Genomic DNA, 12321 nt, shown 5'->3' with positions numbered 1-12321 from the left:
CCCCAAACCCCAGGCCGTGGACCGGTACCGGTCCGTGACTGTTAGGAACCGGGCTGCACAGCAGGAGGTGAGCGGCGGGTGGGTGGGCTAGTGAGCGAAGCTTCATCTGTATTTGCAGATGAAGCTCCCCAGCACCAGCATCACCGCCTCAGCTCCGCCTCAGATCATCAGACATTAGATTCTCATAGGAGTGCCAGTCCTTGGTGCCAAAACGGTTGGGGACCGCTGCTTTGCAGGACCTGGTATTATTTCCCTACAATTACCTTTAAATGTCTATTGTCTATTTTAAATGATGAGAGCAGGTAGCTCTTGCTACGCTAAAACACGCCTACATCTTCCAATGTGGCAATAAGGCATCAGATGGATGTCTGGATCCTTGGTGCAGGGCAGGGAAGTGCCAGAGTGGAGAGCTGACGTTGCCGGGCCCTTCCGGACAGGATTCTGATGGGATGAGTTAGAACCCATTGGATGTCAGCTTGGACCAGCCACTTCCCCAGGGCCCTGGCACAACCTAAACCACCTCCTCATGTGAGAAGCAGAAACAGTGAGATGACTGAGCTTAAACTTGAAATGACTGAGAAAACATGGAATCAAAATTTTATTTTCCTCCGGGCAACAGAACAAGGGCTCAACAGAGATTAAGCGAAGCTGCGAACCAATAACGAAAGGTCCCCTTGAGGCCCGTGGGCTGCCGTGGCCGTGAGAATCTGCACTCCCCACACTGCATGAGTTTTTAGAAATAATTGTAACGTGAGCTGAAACTTGCTGAACTCAGCCACGTGAAGAGCCATAGGTAAAGGGAGTCCATGTAACTGTCACACACCAGTCCTGGCCCGCAGGCTCCGTGGCTCACAGCTTACAAAGCAGAGAATCTCCGATGGGTTCACAGAAGTGAACGCACGGAAGTGAAGTCCTTGGGCCAAGCTCAGGAAGCTGGCCGGGGAGGAGCTGGTTTCCAGCCCAAGTCCCCTGCAGCAGAAGTGTAGGGTCCTAACCCCTGGGCCACACTGTCCCCAAAATCCTTCACTTTTAACCAACTTGCCTTCTATTGTAGTTTCGACATGACCTACTTTTCCAACTAGGTTAGAATATTCTCGAGGGTAGGAGCACGTCTAATTTATCATTTAAACTTTTTATTGAGGTGTAATTGACTACCACAAACACGAGTTATCCGATATGTGTGTGTGTGCAATCGCCCAAATCAAGATATTTAGAACATCCCAGCATCAAAGAATCTTCCAAGTTCCTTCCCAGTCAAAATGGCGACAAAGATAACCACTCTTCTCATTGCTATCACCATAAATTATCTTTGCCTGTTCTTGAACATCCTATATATGAAATCATACAAATATATCAGTATTTTATTTCCTTATATGACTTAGCATAGAGTTATTTGAGTTTAGTTAATATGCTCAGGAAATGTTGACTAAATATTTAAGGAATGCATGAAGGAACCTTACCCCTGGTGGCCCACAAAAAAATTTCATAAATACAAACCTATATTTAAATCTGCACGCATCTGACATGTTATTCACGTATACTGTATTACACAGTATACGTGAATAACATCCACATACCTGTGGATGTGTGTATTTATGCGTACTTGAAAAGCAGTGCAGTAGTCCGTCTCCATGGCAGCGCTCATCACACTACGTCAGGTGTCAGCTTAACTGCCGCCCCTACCAGCAGGAACACGTTTGCCATTCGCCGAGCACGCACCTACTAGTCAGTGAATGTTTGTAGAATGAATGAATAAACTAGTCACTGTTTCCACGTACTTAGGGTTTATTCTCGTGTCTTCTTCATACTGTTGCTTTTGCCCTTTTTGAATTGGATTAGTTGCCTTCTATTATTGAATTGTAGGAATTCTCTGCAAATCCTCGAAGAAGTCCTTTGTTGGGTAGAGATCTCACGAGCGTATCTCCCAGTCTATAGTCTGTTTTTGCATTTCCTGAATCGTCTTTGATGGGCAGAAGTTTTGAATTTTAAAGAAGTCCAACTGACCATATTTTTTCCTTTGCGATTTCTTTGACCTTAGAAACTTTCGCATACTCCCAAGTCCTGATGCTATTCTTCATTTACCTCTAAAAGGCTTATGCTTTTATCTTCATTTACCAAAGGTAATGCTAAAGGTACATGGACAAATATATATATATGGTTTTTTTTTTAATTTAGTTATGTCTTTTTAAAAAATGTTTATGGTTACTTCCAATTTAGAGTGAGTGATACTTGTTTCCCACTTAGGGAAACAATATACAGTTTCTTTTTCAAATAAACTTATTAAAGCTAAAAAAAAATTAGAATGAAAAGTCTTAATAGATAGATGGAAGTTGGCAAAAATCATGGAGCTGATACTTGAATGAATGAAATTTGAAAAATGTCGCACTACTGAGTAAAGTAAGAAGCTTTAGCTTATGCCGATTCTAGACAATGATCGATTTTTTTAATTGACGGCTGCAAATAACTTCTCTATTAATCTTGTTCATAAGGCCTTGGCATGGTCCCCTTCATCCCTGATCCTTTGGCTCACATCTAGCCCAGGAGGACACAGTCTCCACGTTCCAGAGCAGGAAGAGGGGTCCTCAGCACGGGCCACGTCCGTGCCAGCATGATACAGGTCCCATGGCAGGGTGAAGTTCCCTCATCTTCCTCAGGGCCCAAGATCTCCAAGTGGGCACAGCAGGTGTCCAGCACAACAGAAGAACCCCTAAAAGTGCCTTTCAACCCCTAGTCATTGTGGAACCCTCCGAGTGCCTCCCACGCCACACTGCCATGTGATCATTTGGATCCTGAGTGCAGGAAAGCTTGCTTGCTTCCTTCCTTCCTTCCTTCCTTCCTTCCTTCCTGTCTCTCTTTCCTTCCTTCCTGTCTCTCCTTCCTTCCTTCCTTCCTTCCTTCCTCTCCTCACAGTATTGACAACCTTGCTTTACAGGAAGTTTCTTCATGGAAACAGGAAGCCAATGGGGCAGGATCAGGGGAGCGGAAGGTGGCAGAGATGGAAGTGCCTAGCCAACATTAATGCCTTGCTTATTAGTCACTTCTATTAGCTGCGAAGTTTTACACCATTTTCTTAGAACGAGAGTGAGGCAAGCTGTCCCCATCCTGGTCCTCCCTGGCCCCTCCAGCGAGGAATGTTAGGAGCAGCTTTGTGAGGCAGTCAGTCTGCCTTCAGACTTGCTTCAGTGGCATATTACTCCTCAGGTAGATAGTGTCCATGTGCGAGCTCAAGGGTCATCGGATGGGAACCTCGGTCGTTTGAACCCTGACAAAGTTTGTGGGAGCCAAAGCAAAGGCACAGGGCAGGCATGGAAGATATCGAAAGGGAGGCTTGGGGCAGGTGCGGGAGAGGCTTTTGCTTCTCCCATCAGCGACTCTATAAACAAAAAACTAAAGGTGATATGTGCCCCCATCATATTCTCAATTTTAGCCATCCAGAAGGGACTAAAATGTTAACATTTCCAGCTTTTAGTCCCACCATGAGTCCATTACTCATTTGTAGAGATGACTGTTTTTTAAAAAGATTTTTAAGTCTAGAAGGAGTTAACATTTCTTTCAAACAGGATGCTCCTAGGTTGCTTCAGCGGGCCTGGGTGGGATCTGATGTCGATGATCCCACTGTCTCGCTGTTCCCTGTGGACTCGCCATTCCTTTTCGATTTTTTTTTTTTTTTTTTTACTGGCAAGATTATAATTCTTTTCTTATTCATCTAAAGACTGAATCTAAAATTTTAAATTTAAGAGAACTATTATAATCTTACAACTGCATAATTACAATGGACCACAGAGCGATTAGTCTGACGGTTTCCATGGAGAAGGACGTGCAGCCTTGTGCCTTTAAACTTCAGCCCCTGGGCAGGAGCTGCCTTGAGCATCAGCGTTCAAGGACCTTTCCCCGCGTTGAGTTCTAGCTCCCTTCTCTTCTTCTGGGTCATACTTCGCCATCTCTGCTTCTTTTGATCTTTTTCTATCTTCTTTCTCGAATTTCTTTTTTATTTCGCTAGAATGTCTCTCTTTTCAATTATTTTATTATTCTGCACTTTGCTTTATTTTATTTCGCAGTCACCGTCTGGGTGTCCTACAAGCATATAAGTGATTTAGTCTCTCTAGCAGGTCACCGTGCCGTAGAGAAGCTGCAGGCGATGACATTTCTGTTTGGTGGCTAAACTTCGCTCCTTGATTTCCATCAGAAATCGTACGCCGGAATCTATGTTCGAATGCCTTCAGGATAGGGATAATCTAAAATCCACACTTGCTGATTTAAAAGTATTAAATCATTCACAGCTTTGGCCACCATAGGTGGTGAGGAATTCTTTGCAACAAAACCTACCCTTCCATCCTGTGCTGTTGGCTGAGAACTCCAGCTCCGGGACCCTGGCCCTTGGCCCTTCATTCTATGTCTCAGCTCTTTGCACTGAAGATTCCGGAAATCGCCCTGAGTGTCAAACTCAGTTCTCCTGTCTCTCTCTCTTTTTGTACCCAGTCGTTGAAACCGACAAATTTTATCTCCTGACTTGTTCTTTTTTTCTTTCAACGGTACTTTATGGAAGTATAATTTACACTTAAGAAAGTTCATGGCTCTTAAGTGTACCTCTGGATGACTTTTGACATATGTCTACATCACCAAGGTCAAGACACACAATATTTCTATCACTCTAGAAAGTTCCCTCACCCTCCTTCGTAGTCCATCTTCCCCGCTCCCTCCCAGGTAACGACCGTTCTGACTTCTATCGCCATGATTTATTTATTATTTATTTGGATCCAGACCCATGTACTCTTCTGTGTCTGGCTCCTATTGCTCAACATCACGTTTTTGAGATTTGTTCACGCTTTCATGGGTATCAGTAGTTCCTTCTTTTCTGCAGATGATTTTCCTTTCACGAACATACCAAAATTTGGTATTCCATTCTTCCACTGGTGGGCATTTGGCTCGTTCCTCGATTTGGGCTCTTATGAATCACGCTGATATGAACATTTGTGTGTAAGGTTTTTTGTGTGCAACCGCTTTCACTTTTCTTATGTACATACCTAGGAGCGCCATTAGCTAGGTTGTAAAGTAAGTGCATGCGGACACCAGCAACACACCAGCAACACGCGAGAGTCCCAGTTGCTCCACATCTTTCCCGACACTTGATAGTTTTAGTCTTAATTTTAGCCCTTTTGGAATATGCATAGCAGTATCTCCTGGTAGTTGAGTACTTCTTTTAGAATTTTATTTTCAAATCGGGAGTAAATACAGCCTAACACGTATGAATACATATCTTCATGTGGCCTGATTCACGGTGGCTGTGTATAGACATGTAGGATCGAAAACGTTGCATTCGTATCACGTCACCGACTTCTAGAATCCATGTTTGCAGACAAGAAGTCCAGTGCCAGTGCGGCTCTTTGTTTTATAGGTAACCTGTCTTCTATTTCTGGTAGCAAAGAATATGGATGTTTCTTGAGGAATTTTTTTCTTTTCATTTTATCCTTGGAATTGTTAATGTTCGACAGTACGTTTCCACTTGTGACCCTTTTTTTATTCATTTATTTAGCACTCGGGGGCCTTTTAGACTTCCCAATGGTCACACTTTTCTTCATCTTGAGGACGTTTTCTTCTATTTGGGGAGATTATTTCCTCCTCTCTGTTGTCTCTGCTGTCTGTCTCTCGTACACAGAAGTTGGGACCATCCCGTGGACTTGTCTTCCTTGTCTTTTACCTTTTAGTTTTTTAATAGCCTCCCCATTATCAACATCACTCACCAGACTGGTACATCTGTTACAACTGATGAACCTACTTTGACACATCATTATCACCCATAGTCCATAGTTTACATTTAGGTTCGCTCTTGGTGTTGTACATTCTATAGGTTTAGACAAATGTATAATGATATATATCCATCATTACAACATCATACGGAGAATTTTCACTGCCCTAAAAAATCCTAGTGCTCTGCTATTTAGCCCAACCTCCACCCCCCAACCCCTGGCAACCACTTATCTTTTTGTCACCATAATTTTAGCTTTTCCAGCATGTCACAGAGCATGTAGCCTTTTCAGATCGGCTTCTTTCTCTTAGTAATATGCACCTAAGTTTCCTCCGTGCCTTTTCGTGGCCTGATAACATCTCTTTTTTGCACTGAATAATATTCCATTGTCTGGATGGACCACAGTTTATTTATCCACTCACCTACTGAAGGGCATCTTGATTGCTTCCAAGTTTTGGCGATTATGAATAAAGCTGCTATAAGCATCTCTGTGCAAGGTTTCGTATAGATATAAGTGTTCAATTCCTTTGGGTACATACAAACTTTGACTTTAAAAAATATTTTTTTTTCACCTCTTTGCTTTTTCTCTACATCATAGGGGATTTATTTAATATCATCTTCTGGGCTGCTGTGTGAGTCCTCACCTCCAGCTGTTCTATTATTCAATCGGTCCATTTTGGATTCACTTTTGGCTGTTTTAGTCAGATTCTTTTATTCTGCTTATTCATTTTTTTTTCATAACAGCCTATATCATTTAATGGAAACAAAATATTCTCAAATACTTTTTTATTTTATCGATTTTATTTTTCTTTTTAAAATTTTTTTAAATTTTCACTTAGTATTAACATTCAATATTATTTTATATTTGTTTCAGGTGTACAGCATAGTGGCTAGACATTTCTATGCCAAATACTTTTGATGATCCTAATTAGTTCTTGTTAAAAAAAAAAAATTACCTGAATTTTTTTTCTTTTTTCTTGGGTCAGTTGTTGTGTTTGTTCATCTTGATCCTTCTCTTCACTATTTTTGGTTTTTCTTAATTGTCTGGTCCAGCTGGTCTAAATGCAATTTGTGGCGGTTGTGTTTTCAAAGATGGCCCTGTACGAAGCCCAGATTCCCTGAAGCCACCACACTGGAGAGACCATCTGGAGAAACCACACAGAGACAGAGAAGCCAGGGGAGCCCCTGAAGGTCCAGCCCCGCCTTTGAATTGCCCCAATGCTGAGCGGAGCAGGCACAAGTGGTCCCCACTGAATTCTGCCTAAATTACAGATTCGTAAGCATACAAGTATTGTCATCGCTTTCACGTTTTAATCACCTGCAGCACAGCAGCAGATAACGAGAGCGCTGCGCGGCATCTCAGCGATGGCCTCCGATTGGCCCTTCCCTGGGCACGCCCACTCCCGCTTCTGCCAGCCCCCCGGGAAGGGTCGCTCTTTGTCCCAGCGCTTACCCACCCCGCCCCCGGATCTTTTCTCCTCCACTCATCAAATTCCATGTCCCTTCCACCTTTTAGAATTTGCCCCCAATCTTTGCTCTACCTGGTTTCCTTATTTTGTTTTCCTTCAAAGCTATGGTTTTAACAGTATAAAAAATATCTTTTTTTTTTTGTCTTTAATAGGCCTTGGGAGGCCAAATACTGTGATCGGTTGACCGGAAGCCTTGTAGAACTAACGCGTGCACACAGGTTTTCAAAATGGAACAAAAAAAAAATCTGAATGGAAGAAGAGGAATAAAATAATTTACTGAAGGGAATATTTTGGTCAATCACAGACAATGAATTTCAAAGTTCTGGGCTGAAAATTGAGAGAAGAAATAACATTCAACACGAAGGAAAGCAAGGTTCAAGTGCGAAAGGCCTCGTTTATTTTGTTTTATTTTAGTAAGAACACTTAACATGAGACCTGTCCCCTTAGCGAATTTTAAGTGAACAGTACGTAATTCCTGACCACAGCACAGTGCTGTCTGGTGGGTCTCTGGAGGTTATTCATCTTAATTAACTGGAGTTTTATGCCCGTTCATTGATAACTACCCGTTTCCTTTGCCTCCACGCCCTGGTAACCACCACTCCAGTCTTGGATTTTATGAATTTAACTATTTTTGATACCTCGTAGAAGTGGAATTGTGCAATAATTATCTTTCTGTGACCGGCTTATTTCACTTAGCACACCGTCCTCAAGGTCCACTCATGTCGTCACGGATCGGAAATTTTCCTTTTTAAAAGCTAAATTATATTTCATTGTAGGGTATATACCACACAGCCCCTAGTCAATGGACAAGTCGTGAGGCCTCCACCAACCTTCAAGAGCCTACCTTGTTTTTAGCTCCCAGGGAGTTTTTCCGAGAGTTGTCGTATAATCAGAAAAATCCTCTCACTTCTTGGCCACGTGCCATTGGATCACAGGTGGTGCCAGACTGTCTGAGAATGAGCAACTTCACTCTCTGAGGCTGCGTGGGGCATGAAGAAGCATTCCCACTTCACATGGTAGAGGGCTGACCCAATCATAGCCTCTTTCGTAGTTAACTTAGATCCTAAATGAAGAAACATAAAGCTGGGTACTCAACTCAGGCTATCTTCTGAGCCTCAAGCCCCCACGAACACCCATCGAAGAAGCACCCGGAGGCAGAGGGACTGTGTGACAGTTGGGGAGATGTTCCACATCACCCCTAATTCCCTTGTATCTTTGCAACAACCTCCGATCTCAAAACGGGTCTCTGGGCACATTTGCCTTCGATGACTTGAAGGAACCAGGCTAACAGAGTGAAATGTAACAGCCAGACGTATAGTCTGTAATTTACTTCTCTGCTCGGCCTCGGAGCTTGGGAGAGGGCAGCGCGGCTGTCACTGCTTTGCAAAACACAAACTGATTTACAAGTGGAGCAGAAGCGCTGGCCCTCTGACACCTGCACTGGATTCACCTGCTGAGAAAAACATCTTGTTTAAAATACAAAGAGCTGTTCCCCTACTGGAGCAGATTCCTTGGGTGACCCTTACGCACACTGACACTCAAAAACCGGTATAATGGTACCTTTCTTCAAAAAGTGTGTGTGTATGCGTGTGTGTGTAGAGCAGATGCACGATCTGTATGCACCATCTCAAGGGTTTTGGGGGCAGCCATTCTTGGAAGAGGTGGAGTCGACACCACTACCCAGAAAGGAGGGTGAAATCAGCCTTTTATAGCCGAAAGCTTAAAGGACACTCTGGGAAGGAGAGGGAGACTAGTGCTGTCGTGAAGGAATTCCTGCTGGTTAAATAAGCATAGGGAACGGTTGTTTTTATTAAGTTCCAAGTATGCCACAGAAGGGTCGTTGTGTTACTACAAACAGATGATCGGGAACTGTGGTTTTCCTGGCCCATCTGAAGTTCTGACCACTAGAATGGACACTCCAAGAGGGTTTTGTTTGTTTTGTTTGTTGTTTGTTTTGTTTACTGATGTTATTCTCAATGCCTGGGACAGTGCCTGACACATAGTAGGTGCTTGATAGATGCTTGTTGAATAAAACTACTGTTTCAAAGGATTCCTAGTTTGTTGTTTTGTTTAAGCAGAGGGAAGAGGAAATTAACAGGAGATATCAAATCCATTTTCTACCTGGAAGCATCCAGAATCTCTACCCCTGGCAATGGTGGGAACCTTCGCTGGAATTTACGAATCAGTGGTTTCAATTTGCAACCTCTGCTTTCGAGGCCAACTTCAATTTCCTGTTTAATGAAGGAAAACAACCCTGCAGACTGGACAAAAAAATCAGTGTGTCCACCTTATTCCAGGTTGTAACTGAGCTCTGTGACCGAGGCTCTCATTAAAGGCTCACCAGGGGACAGGCTTGGGGCAGACCTCATCCGAGCCTTTGGACTTGACCCCCCGTTGTCAGGGATCTTCCTGAGATTTCACTAGACTGGCATTCTCTGCTTCCCTGAGCCTCACTAGACAGTTCCTTAAACACTCATCTCCCACTATCTATTTTTCCCCTTTTCTTTCTAAGGAACAGCCAAACCCTCAAAGCCCACACCCAGAGAGAACGAGCAGGGCATTTAAATTCAGTAGATTCTAGGTGTATTAGGACAATCACGTTAAATCAAAACAGAACGATAAAAGTCCTTTAATGGCAGTTCGCTTGACCATTACCTAGTAATGCTAATTGTGATATTACTGTTGCGATTTCTTGAGCACCTACTGTGTGCCAGCCAAGTGCTTCACAGATATAGGTTATATGTCATGTCAACAACAGGGACGTGAGGTTTAGAGAGACTGTCTCGCTCAGTGGGACGAGGCAGGGTCATAAATCTTGATATAAAGTGTCTACAATATTTGCAGGGCAACGAGGCAAGTTTCACGACAGCATGTTATACTTAATCTCATTAATAGAAAATATACATAAGCACATGCATGTGCACGCACGTAACATGTGTGTGTAAATATGTGAGAAAACTATGCAGAAAACCTTGCAAACGAGCGAGTTACTTACCCTCCCTAAGCCTTGGTCTTTACATCTGTAAAGCAGGAGTAGTAAAAATATCCATCACAGAAAATTTGCAAGAATTAAATGAAACAGTCTATAAAAAGCATTTAGCACAGCGTCAGACACAAAAATGAGTCCTGATTGATTTTTTTGCTATTATTATTACTAAAGAAAACTCACCAGACTGTCAACAATGATTGCCTCTAGAAAGTGCAGCTGGGGCGAGACAGGAGGGCGGTGATTAGTATTTTCCATTTTATATTCATGTGGGTTGGTCGAAGTATTTATATCAACCAGATGCTACTTTTGTTATATATATCATATAAATTATTTTATTAAAAATTCTCTCATACATACATTTATTTCTCCAAATGCATTTATCTTCTCCTACAAGCAAAAAGTAAAATAATGCCGAACTCCTTTTTTTTAATCTGAAAGGTCTACTCGGGTGTCTCTTCTGTAGCATATTTTTGGCACCAACGCAGTGCGGAGCCCGAGTTCTGGACACCCTGAATCTGTCTTCCGCCTCCCTCCCTCCCAGCCTCCCACCCCCGCACATCCACAGAGCAGACCACCTGCCTAGGCCAGGTCAACGCCACGGGTATTCTGGACTGACGCATCTATCCCAGTAGCCTCCAGGCCGCCCTTGAACTTGGCCTGGCAGCGGATGAAAAGCTCTCCCGCATCCCCACGATCCCGCGGCTTCTCGGAGCGCCCTTCCGGCCCCTGGCTGCCGGGATGCGCCTGCGCTGTGCGCCCCACGGCCGCCAGGGGGAGCTCCGAGGCGGCGGCGCGGGCTCGGGGACCGGGATGTCACTCTCTACCCTCACTAGCCCACCGGCGGAAACGACAGGCATCCTTTCGGATGCTAGGCAGAAAATGACTTACATCGCACGTTTCTACGCCCGTCCCTTCATTCCATCGTCAAAGGGGTTTAATAAAGCCCATCTGAACAGTTGTCAAAGGAGAAGAACCCCAATGTTTGATGACAGGCACCTGACCGTTGTTGCTACGTTCACTGGGGAACAGTTCCAGCCGCCCCTATCAGGTGTCAGAACGGAGCCAGACGCCAGGATGCCAAGTCGAGTAAGACGATCTCTGCCTTCAGAGGGCCTCAGTCTGGCTAATAATAATAGGACAAAACTAATGATTGCAATGAAATCGGTTTGTCCTGCTTTTGGCTGAAGCTCCAAAATAATAGATGTCACACGTCAACGTGATCTCCACGCAGGGCTTGCAAAAGGGGTGCTGAACCCTTCACCCCACTAAGGAAAGGGACCCAGAGATAATTTTTTTTTAAAAAAGATAGTGTTTGCAGAGAGCCGCCCATGAGTCACTTTAAAACTAGGAAAAGAGACTTTAAAGGGATCCCCTTAGAGAGGCTGGGGGACACAGTGGACTCCTGCCTAAGTGATCTAAAATGTGGCGCTGGGGCTGACTGAGGGACAAAAAGACATGACCACATGGAGGCAGTCTTATCCCCGTGGTTTATGGGGACAACTTATGGCGTTTCCAGGTGACCAGACGTGGATCGCCTGCCAGAGGGAACTGGGGTCGGGCTGTCTCAGGGCTTCTGCAGGCGGGATGAAGAGACCTCAGCAGAAAAAAGGACAATGTCGGTGTTTATCAAAGCCCCCCTGCCTGAGGGGCCGCTCCCGTGCTCCCACCTATTGGTACCCTTTGCCCCAGACAAGACAGTGGGAAATAAATAAATATACATTTCTAATCCAATTGTTTTCAACCGGAGGCAATTTTGCCCCCCAGGGACATCTGGCAATATCTGGAGACATTTTTGGTTGTCACAACTGAGGGGGGGTGCGCTACTGACACCTAGTGGACGCAGGCTGCAGGTGCTGCTAAAGATGCCCAGGGCTGCTGTCCACAACACAACCATTCAGTCCCAAAGGCCAACGGTGGTGAGCTTGAGAAACCTGGCCTTGACATTGCAACCACAGGATTGTTGGCGTGCTTCTAAAATGCCAGCGAGGACAGCCCAGAGAGGATTCCCACGGCATAGGGTCGCAGACTGCAAGCCCATAGAAGAGGGGGAGTATGCTTGTCATTTTCTGGGTAGCGTGGCTGTCACAGGAACACAGCCTAGGGAATTTCCACAGGAG

Source organism: Pteropus medius, unplaced genomic scaffold (assembly GCF_902729225.1).
Source record: "Pteropus medius unplaced genomic scaffold, Ma_sr-lr_union100, whole genome shotgun sequence".
Classification (NCBI taxonomy): Eukaryota; Metazoa; Chordata; class Mammalia; order Chiroptera; family Pteropodidae; genus Pteropus; species Pteropus medius.
The sequence above is the reverse complement of the archived record's forward strand: the minus strand, read 5'-3'. Positions refer to the sequence as shown.